This window comes from Hemicordylus capensis, chromosome 2 (genome assembly GCF_027244095.1).
Source record: "Hemicordylus capensis ecotype Gifberg chromosome 2, rHemCap1.1.pri, whole genome shotgun sequence".
Taxonomy (NCBI): domain Eukaryota; kingdom Metazoa; phylum Chordata; class Lepidosauria; order Squamata; family Cordylidae; genus Hemicordylus; species Hemicordylus capensis.
In genome coordinates, this window is record NC_069658.1 from 316824235 (window position 1) to 316840491 (window position 16257).

The 16257-nt window shown below is 42.5% G+C and overlaps 1 protein-coding gene across 30 annotated transcripts in view; it reads right to left on the minus strand.

The window, feature by feature from the left end:
* Nucleotides 1-16257, minus strand: part of ATP2B2 (ATPase plasma membrane Ca2+ transporting 2) — a 697462-nt gene that overhangs the window by 290306 nt on the left and 390899 nt on the right. The gene's annotated exons all lie outside the window — the stretch shown is intronic.

The window sequence follows — 16257 nt, forward strand, 5'->3', positions numbered from 1 at the left end:
AAGACAGACATACTAGGGATAATTTATTATTCTTTTCTGCCTGATATACAAATAAAAAAAGGAATCACTTATGGGCCCACTGATGTCCACACTGATGAGTCACTTATGTGCCCACTGGGACACTGATGTTTTGATGTTAGCAGGAGACACTAATCCAGGATTCCTGAAATAATACTGTGTGTGTGTGTGTGTGTGTGTGTGTATCACATCCACCCAAATATCATAAATGCATAAAAGAACTTCAATTGACTTTCACAAGGATCATTCCCAATAAACAGATTCCTCATTATGACTTCTCTGCCCTTCGAAATATAAAAATAGTGGGTAACATCCTGGCAACCACAGCATGCTTGCTTTTAATATCAGTGTACACAGCAGTAGCCCCTGTGCTAGTCACCACAATTCTGAAGCATTGGCACTCTTGTTCAAATACTTTGGAGCTTTCCCCCGCCTGCATGCCAAAGTACTCTGTTAGAGTGGAAATATATTACATCCCTTTGCGTACATGGTTTGCAATGTGTTTCCATTCCAACAGCATTTTCAGAGTGTGGTTGGAGGGAAACCTATGAAGTATTTCATATAAAAGTAATTTTATATTAAATAGTCTAAAAAAGTATTCCATATCAAAGTACTTTCATATTAAAGCGTCGACAGTATTCTGTGCAATCTCTCTCTCTTTCCTGTCATCACAGTAAAAAAAAAAAGTCACAAAAACCATCGCAATTGTTTCCTATTTATCTCTTTCTCCAGCTGACTAATCTTTAATTTAAAAGCAAACTCATTTTCTATAACTACTGTACTGCACCTACTGTCATTCAAGATCCAGTACAACATTTAAACTGGAGGCACTGAGATTAATACAGTCAACTACCCAGTTCAAAGTATACAGGCATTTCTGCTGCAGTAGCAACACACTTATTCTCATGTGATTAGAACTGCTAAAATCTAGGTTCATCTATAAAGAGAAGCAAATTGCCGATAATGCAGAAGCCATAGTAGTGGATGACAACAGCCTTTTGCTATTCCCAAGTCCACATTAGAAAGGAGGACACATAACTCAAGCAAATGGAAGTTACATATTAAATTTAATTAATCAACAACTAAGATTAATTTCCCACTGTCTCTTCAATATAATGGTTTTGCTCATGCAGATAAAAGAAATGATATCACAACGATCCCCAGAATGTGCATGATAATCCTCAAAAGATCTGGATGACTCTGGTTATATCTAGGAATGCTTACTCTACTTGGACATGTTTTTTTAGGACATGTCCTATAAAATGGGCCCTGTAAACAACCACCATACTACTTCTATGATTCTATTTAGTCAGAAGGGTGGCAGAGCTAGGAATGATAGTTGAAGTGATTGCTGAATGAGCTTCTTCCTGAGGACTCAAGATGGTGAAATTTCCCTCATCATTTCTGAATACTAAGGCACTCTCAACTCTGATTAGGGATGTGCAAACTGGTTCGAATTTGAACCAGTTTGAATTTAAACCAGTTCAGTTTGATGGTTTGAATTCGAACAAAACCAGGCATTGGTTCAACCTGCCAGTTCGAATTTGAATCAAACTGAGCCTGGTTCGATTTGAACTCGTTTGAACTGGTTTGAGCCTCCAAAACTGGGTTGAGTGTAGGCACTCATGGTTGCCAACTACCACCCAAACCCTAAAGCAATCAGACACTCCTACAATTTTTAATGAATTTTTGAAAACTTTTATTGCCCATTATTCCCTACTTGGAGTACTGGGGGGCAAAAAACTGGGGTGGGTGGTAGGCACCCAGGGGTGCCTACCACCCACCAAACCCCAAGGCAATCAGACGCTTCTCCGATTATTGAATTGTTGAAGTATTTTTCAATTTTTGTATTCCTCCCATAGGGAATAATGGGGATTTGAGGATGCCCCATTCCCCACCTTTGGGGGGTGCCAGAGCACCACAAAGTAGGTCTGGTAGCATGGCAGGGCTGGCCTCAACTCCCCTCAGGGACCCCCAAGTTGATAGGAATAATTGCTATTTATTTATGAATTTTTCAAGAATTAATTTTTTGCTCCATAGACATGAATTGGCTCCATAAGAAATAACAGAATGTCTTTTCACCTACTGACCTTGATTACTTATTGCTCTGAACTCTGAGTTCTGGTCAAAGCAATTAAGCTATTAAGGTGAAAGGGAACACAGTTTTCTTTCTGAATGAAAAGACTCAGGCAATGGTTTCCTATTGAGCCAATTCATGTCTATGGAGCCAAAAATTAATTCTTGAAAAATTCCTGATTAATCAACAAAAATTCCTATCAATTTGGGGGTGCCAGGGGGTGGAGGCCAGCCCTGCCGTGATCCCAGACACACTCTGGGGTGCTCTGGCACCACCCCCAAAGGTCGGGAATGGGGCATCCTCAAATCCCCATTACTCCCTATGGGAGAAATACAAAAATTGAAAAATACTTCTACAATTCACCAATAATCAGAGAATTATCCGATTGCCTTGGGGTTTGGTGGGTGGTAGGCACCCCTGGGTTTTTTGCCCCTAGGTACTCCACATAGGGAATAATGGGCAGTAATTAAAAAAAAATTCAAAAATTTATTAAAAATTGTAGGAGTGTCTGATTGCTTTGGGGTTTGGGTGGTAGTTGGCACCCATGGATGTCTACCACCCAACACCGGTTTTGGAAGCTCAAACTGGTTTGAACCAGGTTTGAATTTGAACCAAACCAAAGGGAGGTTTGAGCAAAACCAAAACCAAAACTCCCCACCCCGGTTCAAACCCGGTTCGAATTTGAACCGAACCAGGCAAACCAGTTTTGTGCACATCCCTAACTCTGATACTCTTGGCATTCAAAGAGATACTCTCAACTTATCCTGTGTGGGCACAGAGATTTTTTTGTGTAATTTTCAGTATGGTGCCTTACTACTACTACTGTTTGGATATAATATAGTTGTGTTCCAGAGGGTTAGTCATACAAATCCATAGCAGCAAAAACAAAAAAAAGGGCTTCTGACATATGTATGTATGAATGGAGGGGGAGGGGGAGAGAGACGGAAAACAGCAGAATCACATGCAAGAAATAATGGAAGAAGCCAAGATTAGTATCCAAAGTAGGCATGGAGACAATCTTCTAGAAAATTCTGCTATGCACCTCAAAGTGACAATTCTTCAAAATGAGAAATTCTAAAAGAAGACTAGTGTGACTAGAATCTGTTGAATTAGAATTTATAATGAGGCTTGATACCATTATCACAGGCCTGAATTGAGAGAAAGAGGGTTTTCTTTTAGCACATTACAGGGTAAATTAACTTAGCATTGCTAGGAGGTCATTATCACCAATCACTGCTATTGAGAATTGTCACCATGCTTATCCATTTTAAACATGTCATTCGATTAGACTAGGCCTCTTGCATTTGACTGTGCTGGTGTGGGTGTGGGTGTGGGTGTGAGAGAGAGAATTATACAATGTCATTAGTGGGGATTCTGAAAACTTCATTTTGCTTTTCTTTCTGGATTTACATTCCTTCATTTTCATCACAGATTCATTTGTATATCTTATTTTCTTGTGCTTCTCACACACACACACACCCCATAACTTTTTTTTCATTTTATTTGAATAACTTAGTCTGTGCAAACTAATTAAATGTATTCCAAACGTGTGTTTTACATTTTTTTTAAACGAAGTGCTTAGTAAAAACACAAAGCAAATTAGACTGCATGCTCATGCCACATTTTAATCCCCATTTTGAACACCACTTGCTTTGTTCAAAGCAAACAGCATCTCAGTTATATGTTGATAAAATGACTGGAAATAGTCAAGAACCAATCGCAATGCATCTGACCAGGCTGGTCAACTTTGTCACAACTTAAACTACAGCTTAATTTTTGTGAACATTGTTGGTACTACAATTACCCCCAGTGATTTTTTGGTACACCTGATTAACATGTTTACTATTTAATTTAAAGTACCCTACATGCTCTCACTCATAATTGCCTTAACTTGCCCTTGTTACATAATTATGCAGGTAAATTTAATTGGCTAATTATTGAGACATTCGGGTATCTATACATGCGTACATGTTTCTGTATGAATGACTGTACATGCATTCATTCTAAAAGTAAATGCAGGTACTGGCCCCCTGAAATGCAGGATATAGATTGGAAGTGCACTGCTGCACATGCATGGCCCCTATCAGTCCCTCCCCCTTCTCCCCTGGCCCTCTGGGAGTCCAGTCTCCATGTATGTCCTGCTCCCTTCCTCTGGTACCTGGACCGACCCCAACTCTCCCTCTCTGTAACTGAACTTGTTCGGGTTCAAGGTCTGCCACTCTCCTCTTCCCTTAGGCTGTCTACTCTGTCTTTCACTTTTTTCTGTTTCCCCACTTCCCTTCTTCAGACCTTCCTGGATCAGGGATACAATGCTGGTTGGGTCTCCTCAAGTCAATGTTGCTGGCCCTCTGGAAGTTCAGATGGGCTCAGCTTGTTCTCAATCCCTGGACTTGTTCAGGAATGTGTTGCCAGTTGGTCCAGTACCTAATGTGGTCATTTAGTCTGACCCCCATTGTCTCCCTTTACCAAGTCACTCTGCACATGCTTTGCTCCTCTCTCCACTCCCCTGACCCACCCCAATTTATTTAAAACTATAGAACTGATTAAAAGCCTGGGTGAATAATGTGTCTTCAGTGTCTTTTTAAAAGTTGCCAAAGATGGGGAGGCTCTCATTTCAACAGGGAGCACATTCCAAAGTCCAGGGGCTGCAATGGAGAAGGCCCATTCCCGATTAGCCACCAGACAAGTTGGTGGCAGCCATAGGCAGACCTCTTCAGATGATCTTAGCAAGCGGTGGGGCTCATGGCGAAGAAGCAGTTCTCTTAAATACCCAGGGCCTAAGCTGTTTAGGGCTTTATAGGTAATGACCAGCACCTTGTATTTTGCCTGGAAACATAGCAGCAGCCAGTGCAATTCCTTCAACACAAGAGTAATATGGTCTCTCCTAGATGACCCAGAGATCAGCCTGGCTGCCGCATTCTGAACCAACTGCAGTTTCCGGACTACATACAAAGGCAGCCCCACACAGAGCACACTGCAATAATTCACCCTAGAGGTTACCACTGTTTTGAGGTCATTCATCTCAAGAAACGGATGCAGCTGGCATAATAATGGCATGAAATAAGTTCATCCCTATAAATTCACTCAGCCAAGGAGGTCACTGAGTGGATTATTTTACTCATAGCAATATTATGGGGATGCATGGGTGTATAGCACTGTATATGGGTGTATACTCTTGATAATGGACTACTTAAGATTGGTTGCCTCATGCCCAATAAATAATATACTGACAACTTAAAGGACTGACTTCATGCTTGTTTTTAGCCTTCTTTCCTTGAGGAAAGTAAAATTATGAGATCACCTGGCAAAGTGTGTGTGTGTCCGTCTGTATGTCCATGTGTATGTGTGTGACCCCCACCCCCAACAATCAACTTTTCAATGCCTGGACCAATATGAACTGAATTGGGTACAGTCATAGGGACACCACAACAGCAGAGTTTGTGATGATGTCATTCACCCCAATTCAAGATGGCAGACACATAAACATTTAAAACTCAAATGGGCTTATTTGTGAACTGCCTAACCAATCTGAACCAAATTTGCTACAGCTATAGGCATACATAGAGATACTTCAACGGTGTAGTTTGTGATGCTGTCATCTACCCCAATTCAAGATGGAGGATGTTTGAACATCTGAAGTACAAGTAGGCTAACATGTGAACCGCCTAATCGATTTAAAACAAATTTGCTTCAGCTGTAGGGACACATATGGATGCCTCAATGGCACAGTTTGTAATGATGTCATCCACCCCAATTCAAGACGGCAGATGCATAAACATCTGAGGTGCAAGTGGGCTAATTTGTGCATGGCCTAACTGATCTGAATCAAATTTGGAACAGTAGTAGTGAGTATAGATAGGAACATCTCAGATAGGAGTATCTCAGTGGCGTAGTTTGTGGTGATGTCATCCACCCCAATTCAAGATAGAGGACAAATGAACATTTGAGGTGGCCTAACCTGTGAACCACAATACGGATTTGAACCAAATTTACAACAGGTGTAGGGACACAAAGGGAAGGCGTGAGGATTGTTTATAATTATTTCATCCACCCCAATTCAAGATGGCAGACATGTGAGCATTTAAGGCTGAAGTGGGCTAACTTGTGAGGATGGTAATTAGCAATTAAGATTATAGTGAAAGGAGAGTAGGCAGATTAGTTTTTACCAGAACAACTGGTTTCCCTTGCAATGGACAATGCAACACAGAAAATAAGCCACAGTGACTGATATGCTAAGAAAAATGCCCAACTTGTCTTTTTAATTTCAATGGAACTACTTTGAATAATCTTACTCTTCACATAGGCCACAGTTTAATCTGCTCCCTGTTGTTAGAATATTTTGGTTATGTTTTGCAATGTACTTATACTAGCAAAAACTAGCCAATATTTCAATATTGAGTACTGATAGATGTTATACAACACAGTATTTGTAACCCACAGTTCTCACTCTTTTGAATCCATAAAAAAAGATAACACTATGATTTTTGGAATTTGGTCATTCCCTTCACACCTGAAATGCTTGCTTGCTTGACCATGAAGGACAATATATTTAGTTCACAACTGACAAGTCCTTCAGACTTTCAGTTTTACTGGACAACAGATATTGTTTTTCACAAATCAGCTTCCTAATCCTAGAGCCAGAATTCTTTCCCTCAGCACCACCACTGCTCCCCGCAATTCAGCCATATAACTAATGGAAGCAGGAATTGAACAGTGCAATCCTATTCATTTTTCTTCACAAGAAAATATCATTGTATTCTAAGAAGCTTACTCCTCAGTAAATGTGCATAAGATTACATCCTAACAGTCTAATATGATTTTTCAAAATAAGAACAGCCACCTGAAAGAGAAGATATATTCATTTTCCCCCATTCTACGTAGACAGCTGTGTTCCACTAAAACTGATATGACAGGTTTAGTCACTTCTTCAATAGATACTTGGCAGCTGCAATACTTGCTGCTAATGTAAACAATAACTAAGTTATTATGTAACCTACTGTCTCTGCAAGCAAGCAAATGTAACACTGTGTCCAACTACAATAATCTGTCAGCATTACACACCAGTAATGAATTGTTAGTTGTCTTGTGATCAGATATATATTTTTCCCCCTGTCATGGAAGAATGTGTATCAAAACCTAGATTCTAATGTGGATGAGAAATGTGGACATTTTCTTTTTCCCCCTTGCATTTAAAGTGCATCAATAAGAAAAATCTGCTCTGCAAATCATATATTAACATTTATTCATAACAGAGACTGCCCTGTTAAATAATAAACAAAAAGCCTAATAAAAGCCTGCTATTATTTGATGTAATGAATAACAAATATAAACAGCATAAATAACTAAAGCTAGCTAATACTAAAAATATAAAGCAATAAGAGTATGATCAAGTATGATCATGATTAAGCATCCCACCCGACTGCCAATATTTAAGCACTCCCATAACCCTTTCAATGGCCACAAAAACACAAGACCGCTGATGCTTCACTAGGAGCTCAGAGCAGAGTAGGCAGATTGGGCACAGCCTGGACTAGTCTGCACAACAGCATGGATGGATTGGCACTGCTCGTGTTAGGCTGTACAACATGTGGACCAATTAAATAAGTGAGGTGTCAAAGTACTTAACTTTGGCTAGATTGTGGCAAAGATGTCACAGATAGGGAGGAGCCTACCAAGCCCTGCAGCAGTGCTGAGCAGTGTGTTCTGCAGTACCTACAGGAGCTGTTGGAAGGCCGGGAGATACCGATTCAGCTTTTGGCAATGCACTGCCAAGTCTGGCTGGGAATTAAAAATAAAAAATAAAAATTGCCCGCAGGCCCATTTCTTTTGTGGGTTGGGTGGTAGGTAGGACCCATCATGCCCAACCCCCCTACCCACTTTGGTGCCCTAGGACCTGGTGTCCCGAGGACCTTCCCATGTGGAACAACAGTGTGTTTTGAATCCCATTTTCCCCTACGGCTGAAACACTCGAAAGACTCAAAATGAACTCAAAACATTTTGAGAGTTTCACCAAACTGATCTGAGGATTTTGCATTTCATTTCAAGCTCAAAACAAAAAAACAACATCCATTTCGTGCACACCTCTAAGAAGAACATAGCCAAAAATTCTATAGTAGAAGCTTTTCTATTTCCATATTAGAAAAAATTAGAACTGCTGAATTCAGTCAGCTGAAAGTTACAGACATAATCATAGTTACCTGTTATTGCCAGAAAAATTAAATTAGGCTTTTCTTTCCCCCCAATAACTACTTTAGAACCAAACCACAGAATTAGTTGAAGCTGGAAAAAACACAGCTTGCATTACACAATCAATCTGATTTTAAAAAAACTTTTTTTTACCAGAAACCATTAAGTTTCCTTATGGTAGTTATTGAGAAACATGAAGGTTACAAGCCAGAAGTAAAATTGATTCAGACCAGTCATTTCACACAGCATCTATATATTTAATTCTGGGTGCGCCTTTAGAATGTGCATCCCGGCACCCAGCTGATTGGCTGGATGGCGGAGGTGCCTGATAGGCTGAGGCAGCGGTGAGGCCAGGCCACGCCAAAAAACAGGAGTGACCAGGTCATAAGAACATAAGAACAGTCCTGCTGGCTCAGTCCCAAGGCCCACCTAGTCCAGCATCCTGTTTCGCACAGTGGCCCACCAGATGCTGCTGGAAGCCACAGACAGGAGTTGAGGGCGTGCCCTCTCACCTGCCATTACTCCCCTGCAACTGGTCACAGCTAGCCAGTGGGTCATGGTGGCGAGGCGGCGGCAGGCCCAACCCCGGCAGCAAGGCAGCGGGGTGAGGAGGCAGCTGGGCCGCCAGGAAGAGGATATGGCCCAGGAGGGGATGGCCCAGCTTTAAAGCCAGACAGAAACCACGGGGGGGGGGACCAGCCCGGGTGTGAAACACCGGCCCCAAATACTGCACAGATGTTCTGTGAGGGCTTGGCTAGTTAGAGACTTAATTCAGCTGGTGATTAACTTGATTCAGGATATCCCTACATTTTTGTAAGAATTAAAAAGAAATAAAATAAAATCTAATACAAAGTATGAAATGTGTCCTTGAATGTTTAAAATGTATGAACGAATTTGGAATTTTTCTTAATTACAAAGCCAGATACAGTTTTTAAAAAATGAATAAATGAAGATGGTACTTAACACTTATATATATGATTAACATTTTACCACTGATTTGATTACTATAGTGCTGAAATGCAGTCCCATTTTAGACCATAACTAGTTCCCATCAACCAGATTCATAACACTGGCCAAGATCCAAATGTTCCACACATTGTCCTGTGCATATATGAGAAATTTTCTTGCCCCCTTTCCTTTGCATCTCCTTAAAAGTCACTCTTGAGGATTGGATATAGCACAGGTGAATGCAGCTCATTTGCTTGGCTTGTCCAAACACAATCATTATCCTTACAACATAAAGAACACTAATGTATTATTGGGTCAAGTTGGAAACAGAGGCCTGGTATTTAGCCTGGTAAGGCTAATCACAAATATTTCACCTAATTACTTAACAACTACCAGACTACCAAATATTATATCTTCAAACTTTGAAAAGAACAAGGCTTTTAAATATACACCTTAAAACCTATAAAGGAATCCTAGGTTATACTCTATATTACAGCACTGAAGGAAAATCAAAGTACACATAAATTCCAATAAGCTTATAAGTCACTGGCATGTTATACTGCTATGGACCATGGGGTCCTGCTAATCAAAGTCTCCATTTAGTTATGACACTACTTGGCCACCAATAATGAATGCTATTTATTGCTCAGCTAGGCATGTCACACATCCACCTGCCTGCATGAGAATGAAAGCCAGATTTGGACTTTGATCTGAGGCCAGAATAAAAAGAGGAAATTTTGAATTTGGGCAAGAGAGAAAGTTTGAATTAGCTGGTATAGTGGCAATGAAATACGCATGATGACACTCTAAACAAATCTCCTCTGTAGACCTTCTTTTTATTGCATATTAAAAAAATTAATCCAACAAAATTATGTAAAGAAAAAGAATCCAACAAAGTTCTGTAAAGAAAAGTAAACGTTTTGACATATGACAGAAAGTTGTTTTATTGTTTAGTTAGGTGACTGATACTGCTTTAAGACCAGTGCTGCCTGCTTGTATGCCTACTTCTCACCTTTTCCAATAAAGGTGGAAAACAATACCACCACAACAATATCCACCACAACATCTGAACAATACCATCACAAGTCTCCAAGACTCTCACCTTATGGAAAACTGACCCTATAAAGACTGACACTCAATGAGAACAGACCCTATTAAACTTCTACTGTTTGAGAAAGTGGAGAATATGAAACAAAACTTTGCTAAGAGGTCACCAGCCCCTTAACTGCAGCTCTTGGGATCTGCTCCAATGACAAACAGCAGTCAAAGTGACAAATTCAGTTTTCTTTACAGGAGACAGTTGATGAGACAGAGATCCTGTTTCATCTATGACAGGAGACAGTGAAGCTCTTCTCACAATCAGTGAGAAGAGCTTTGGGTGGGTCTGCGGGGAAAGTGGGTTAACTTATGCCTCCCCACAGTCAACTGCTGAACCATCCCTGGGTGGCCGCCCACACAATTACCGGCTCCATCATGGAGCCGGCTGGGCAGTGGGGATTGGGGGCAGCCTGGCCCCCGGAAGTTCCAGAATGCCCTGCGCAAGCGTTCAGGGCATTCTAGGGACACCCCTCTCCTCGATGCAGGAAGGCTTGTTGTAGTCTCCTGATTCGGGTCTCCACATGAGTCACCATGCCATGGAGACACACGAGCTTTTAAGGCAAAGGCTACTTTGGTGGGCTATCCACCATTGAACCACTGGGCTTGCCCACAAGCCCAGTGGTTCTCACAATGGAGGAAAATCGGGCTGGGCTCCCTTAGCCCGGCTTTCCTCCATCGTGCAAATAGCCTCAATGTGTGGCTTGTTTTGAAGCGGGGGTACACTCCCTGAAGGATCAGGTTCAATATCTGAGGATGCTTTTAGATTCAGGCCTACCTTTGAGCTCCAAGCAGCTTCAGTGGCATGAAGCACCTTTCACCAGCTAAGGCTGGTGCACCAGCTGAGGCCTATGCTGAACAGAGGCAGCTTGGTCACAGCTATTCATACTCTGGTAATATCCTGTTTGGATTACTGTAACTGTTACATGTGGAACTACCCTTCAAGACAGTCAGTATAAAATACCACACTAGGACTGGCAAATGAAACACATTGTTTCCACTAACTCCTGGTTTTTTCCCAGGCCCAGTTCTAGGTGCTGCTTTTCACCTTTGGAGACCGAAGTGGCTTGGGACTTGAGACTACTGTCTCCCAAACAAACCTGCTTTGCTATTAAAAGCTGCCTCAGAGACACTTCTATGGGTGTCCCCTCCTTATCAGGATTCCCCCTGTCATTGATTGAACATAATGTCCTTTCAGTACAAAGTGCAGACCTTTTAGATGCTAAATGTTTTTAAAAGTGTTTTAATTTAGCTTATTCTTCTGTTGCTCCTACAGTTTTTTATGCATTTATTGTTAATTTTGTGCTTTAACTATGTTAGCTACTATGAGACGTTCTAACCTGAAAACTGAGACATGAAGTTCGGGGGGGGGGGGATGATAGAACATTCAGAATTGCCAGATACCCATGCAAACAATAAGCCTACCAAGTTTTGAGATCAGCCCCGCATAGAGTGCCCTTCATTGAGGAGATTCTGAAGTACTAGAGGAGAGCATAGCAGACCCTGCTACTTTTTATTTTAAAATTGTATATCCCACTTTTTATCAAAATTCCATGGTGGCTTACCCAATATCAAGATAAAATTACACAATTAAAAAAAGATTACGATATAAAATACTAAGTGGTGGCAGAGCCAGGAAATGGGGGCATGAATTCTGCCCTGTGCCTGGTGGCCCCGCCACACATGTGCACCGCGCGCACCAGTGAATCCTCTTGTGAGTGATGTCACACACATGTGGGTGTGGCCCTGCCTTTGGAGGGCCTGCACAAGCCCTCCAGAGCTAATTCCCAGCCAGGGCTTGCTGGCTAGGTGCATTTACTTCCCTTTCTCTCCCAATGCACCCAGCCAGTCAGCTGGAAATTAGCTCTGGAGGGCTTGCATGGCTCTCCAGAGACGATGCGATGCCCACGGGTGTGTGACATCACATGCAAAAGCGGTTTGGCATGGTCTCCTTCCATAAAGAAAGAGAAAGGGAAATAAATAGACCCAGCCAACCAAACCTGACTGGGAATAAACTCGGGATGGCTCGTGCTGCCCTTCTGTGGCTCATGGCCAGGCTCTTTGGTGGCTCTGCCCCTGTACCAGAAATAAAAGTTTGCTTCTATGGAGCACTGATTTCCATTTTTTTAAAAGCTGCTATATTTATACATAGTATTAAATACTATGTATAGTATTTTATAATACTGTACTAATAAAACACAACTCCAGTACATTATATAATATGTAACTTTTAAACCAATTATTAATGGCAAGTGACAAATGAATTCACTCTCTGTCAATGACAGAAGGCACTTTCACCCAGTTCTATTACTACTGATATTATTATCATTACTATTATTTACATACCGCTTTTCAACAAAAAAGTTCTCAGTCGTTTACAAAGAAAACAACTAATCAGAACAGATTCCCTGTCCCCAAAGAGCTTCCAGTCTAAAGAGAAACACAAGATGGACGCCAGCAACAACCATTGCAGAAATGCTGTGCTGGGACTAAATAGGGCCGGTTGCTCTCCTCCTGCTAAATACAAAAGAACCAACACTTTGAAAAGTGCCTCTTTGCCTAGCTAGCAGACCTGTTGTGCCACATTCTATCTGATCTGAGGTTCTGTATATTGCTGCCGCTTGTGGCAGCTTGTTGCACTGCAGCAAGTTTTTAAGCCTTTAGGCCAGGGGTCCCATAACTGTGGCCCTACTACAGATGTCGGCCTAAAACTCCCATCATCCCTGGCTAGTGGCCATTGTGAATGAGGATGATGAGAGTTGTAGTATAGCAACTGAAGGATTGTAGTTTGAAACCCATGCTTCAGTTCCTAGGCAAGATAATGGCTCCCCTTGCAGCAGGAAGAACCAGATAATGTGACCTGCCAGCTCTTTGACCTCGGGGAGCACTGCCAACAACCCACATAGTCTTATCCTACTCCTCTCCAATGCCAGGTCAGTCCAAAATAAACCTGAACTCATCCATGATTTGATCATGGATGAAGGGGCCGACCTATGTATTACTGAGATTTGGTTGGGGGAGGCTAGTGGTCCAGTTTGGTCCCAGCTTCTTCCTCCAGGATATTCTGTAGAGGAGCAGGTGAGGAGACATGGGGGGGGAGGTGGAGTGGCTGTGGTCTATAAGGATAATATCTCCCTTACCAGGGTCCCCGTTAGGGTATCGGACCATATTGAATGTGTGTACTTAAGTTTGGGGACTAGGGATAGATTGGGACTTCTGTTGGTGTATCGATAGCCCCACTGCCCAGAGGAATCCCTTACTGAGCTCACGGACTTGGTCGTGGAACTCGCGTTGGAGTCTCCCAGACCCTTGGTGCTGGGGGGCTTCAATGTTCATTTCAGGCCAATCTCTCCAGCGCAGTTCAGGAGTTCATAGCGGCCATGACAACTATGGGTAGGGGTGTGCACAGAACCATCTGGCCCAGTTCGGTTCGAGGCTGCACTGGCCTAGAACAGAACCAGGCCATTTCGGTCCAGCCCCTATCGAACCCCCCCATCCGGTCCGGTCCCAGACTGGTCCATGAATTTTTTTAAAAAAATTTAAATAAATATCTAAAAATACCTTTAGCCCCTTCGGGGGGCCTGCTGTAGGCTGCGGGGGGTGGGGAGTCCATGATGGTTCCCCCTCCCCCCGCCAGCCTTCCTCATCACCGCCATGGCCAGGTAAGTATATCCCTTTTGGCCCTTTCGGGCCTCTGTAATGATGAGCGGCGGCCATTTTGGCCTCGCAGATGGCATTTGTGCATGCGCTGCGGCGGCCAAAATGGCCACCGCTCATCATTACAGAGGCCCGAAAGGGCCAAAAGGGATACACTTACCCAGCCGCAGCGGTGATGAGGAAGGCCGGTGGGGGGAGGGGGAACCCTCGTGGACACACAAACCTCCCCACCCCCCGCGGCCTACAGAATGCCCCCCAAATGGGCTAAAGTTAATTTTAGACTTTTTTTTTAGATATTTGTTTTTTTTAAAAAAAAAAAATCATGGAATGGTCCCGGTGGTTCACACGGACCGGGGTTGGGGGGGGGGTGTCGGTTCGATCTTGAACCCATGAACCTCCGGACTGAACCGTTGGACTGCCGGACCGTTCGCACATCCATAACTATGGGCCTATCCCAAGTGATCTCTGGACCGACGCATGCAGGTCACACGCTTGATTTGGTCTTTTACTCTGATCAGGGAGGTGTTCCGTGGGTGGGATACTCCTGTGATTTCCCCATTGTCATGGATGGACCACTATCTGGTTAAGGTTGGATTTACAACCACTTCCCACCTCTGCAGGGGCGAGGGGCCTATTAGAATCATCAGCCCAAAGAGGTTATTGGATCCAGTAGGATTCCAAGAATTTGGAGGGATTCAATGTTGGCTTTGCTGGTGATCCTGTGGATGCCCTGGTTGAGAATTGTAACAACTTGCTCACCAGGGAAGTAGACACAATTGCTCCCAGGCACCCCCTCCGACCCGCTTAAAAATTGGCCCCTTGTTATATGGAAGATCTACAGGGGCTCAAGTGGCAAAACCCATCTTTTTACTCAGGCTTTTTCAGTGTTTTAATAGGTTTTTAATTCTGTGATTTACTTTTAAATTGTTAGTTTTTAATTCTTTTTATGTGGTTTTTTATATGTGTTTTTAACTGTTTTATCATTGTGAACTGCCCAGAGACATGAGTTGGGGCGGTATAAAAGTGTAATGAATGAATGAATAAATAAATAAATAAGTAAATAAGTAAATAAGGTAGGTGATTGGAGTGCAAGTGGAGAAAGACTTGATTCGAATCCGACAGATTGCAACATAGAGCATCTTTAAAGATCTATGCTCAGGCAATATGTGTGGCAAAGAGGCGGTTCTTTTCTGCCCATATTGCCTCTGTGAGTTCCCGTTCAGCAGAGTTGCTCAGGGTTGTGAGGGGACTAGTATATGCCCCCACTCCAGAATTGTGAGTCATCAGTTACCCCCTGCGGTGTGTTTAAAGAGTTTTTTGCAGATAAAATCTCTCGGATTCGGGCCGACCTAGATGGAGACTCCACAATTAATTTGATGTCTGAACTGGAGGTGCCCAACAATTCCTCTTATGTGATTCAACTGGATCAGTTTCAGTTTGCCTTACAGATGTATGTCTCAGTTTTAAAAAGAAAAGAAAACCAGCACCTGTTCGGTATCCAATAGTATAGATTTGTGTATCTTTCAGATGCAAGTGTAGATATGCATGTATGAAATTGCAAAGTCAGAAGCCACTCTGGGGTCTATAGTTTTTTGTCACAGTATCCACCCTTGATAGGTGACCAAATTAGCTTACCAAATTTGTAGTATATAAAGAAGTATCCTGTGGTGATGTTTTATTTATTTATTTTTTATTTATTTATTTTTCTATGTAAGCCGCTTTGAGAATTTTGTTAAAGAGCGGTATATAAATATTCGTAGTAAGTAAGTAAGTTTGTGACTCCTGAGGATGTGGACAAGGTGCTTGGAGCGGTAAGGCCTACCACTTGTTCTCTTGACCCTTGTCCAACATGGCTTGTTCTATCTAGCAGGGAGGCTGTTGTAGACGGCCTGGTGGAAATCATAAATGCTTCTCTTAGGGATGGCAGGATGCCTCCTTGTCTTAAGGAGGCAGTCATTAGACCTCTTCTAAAGAAGCCTGCATTAGATCCCTCAGAGTTGAGCAATTATAGGCCTGTTTCCAACCTCCCATGGCTGGGCAAGGCAATTGAGAGCGTGGTGGCCTCTCAGTTCCAGGTGGTCTTGGAGGAAACATTATCTAGACTCATTTCAACCTGGTTTTCGGGTGGGCTATGAGGTGGAGACTGCCTTGGTCAGCCTGATAGATTATCTCCAATTGGGAGTTGACAGAAGAAGTGTGACTCTGTTGGTCCTTTTGGATCTCTCGGCGGCTTTCGATACTATTGACCATTGTATCCTTCTGGAACATCTGAGGGG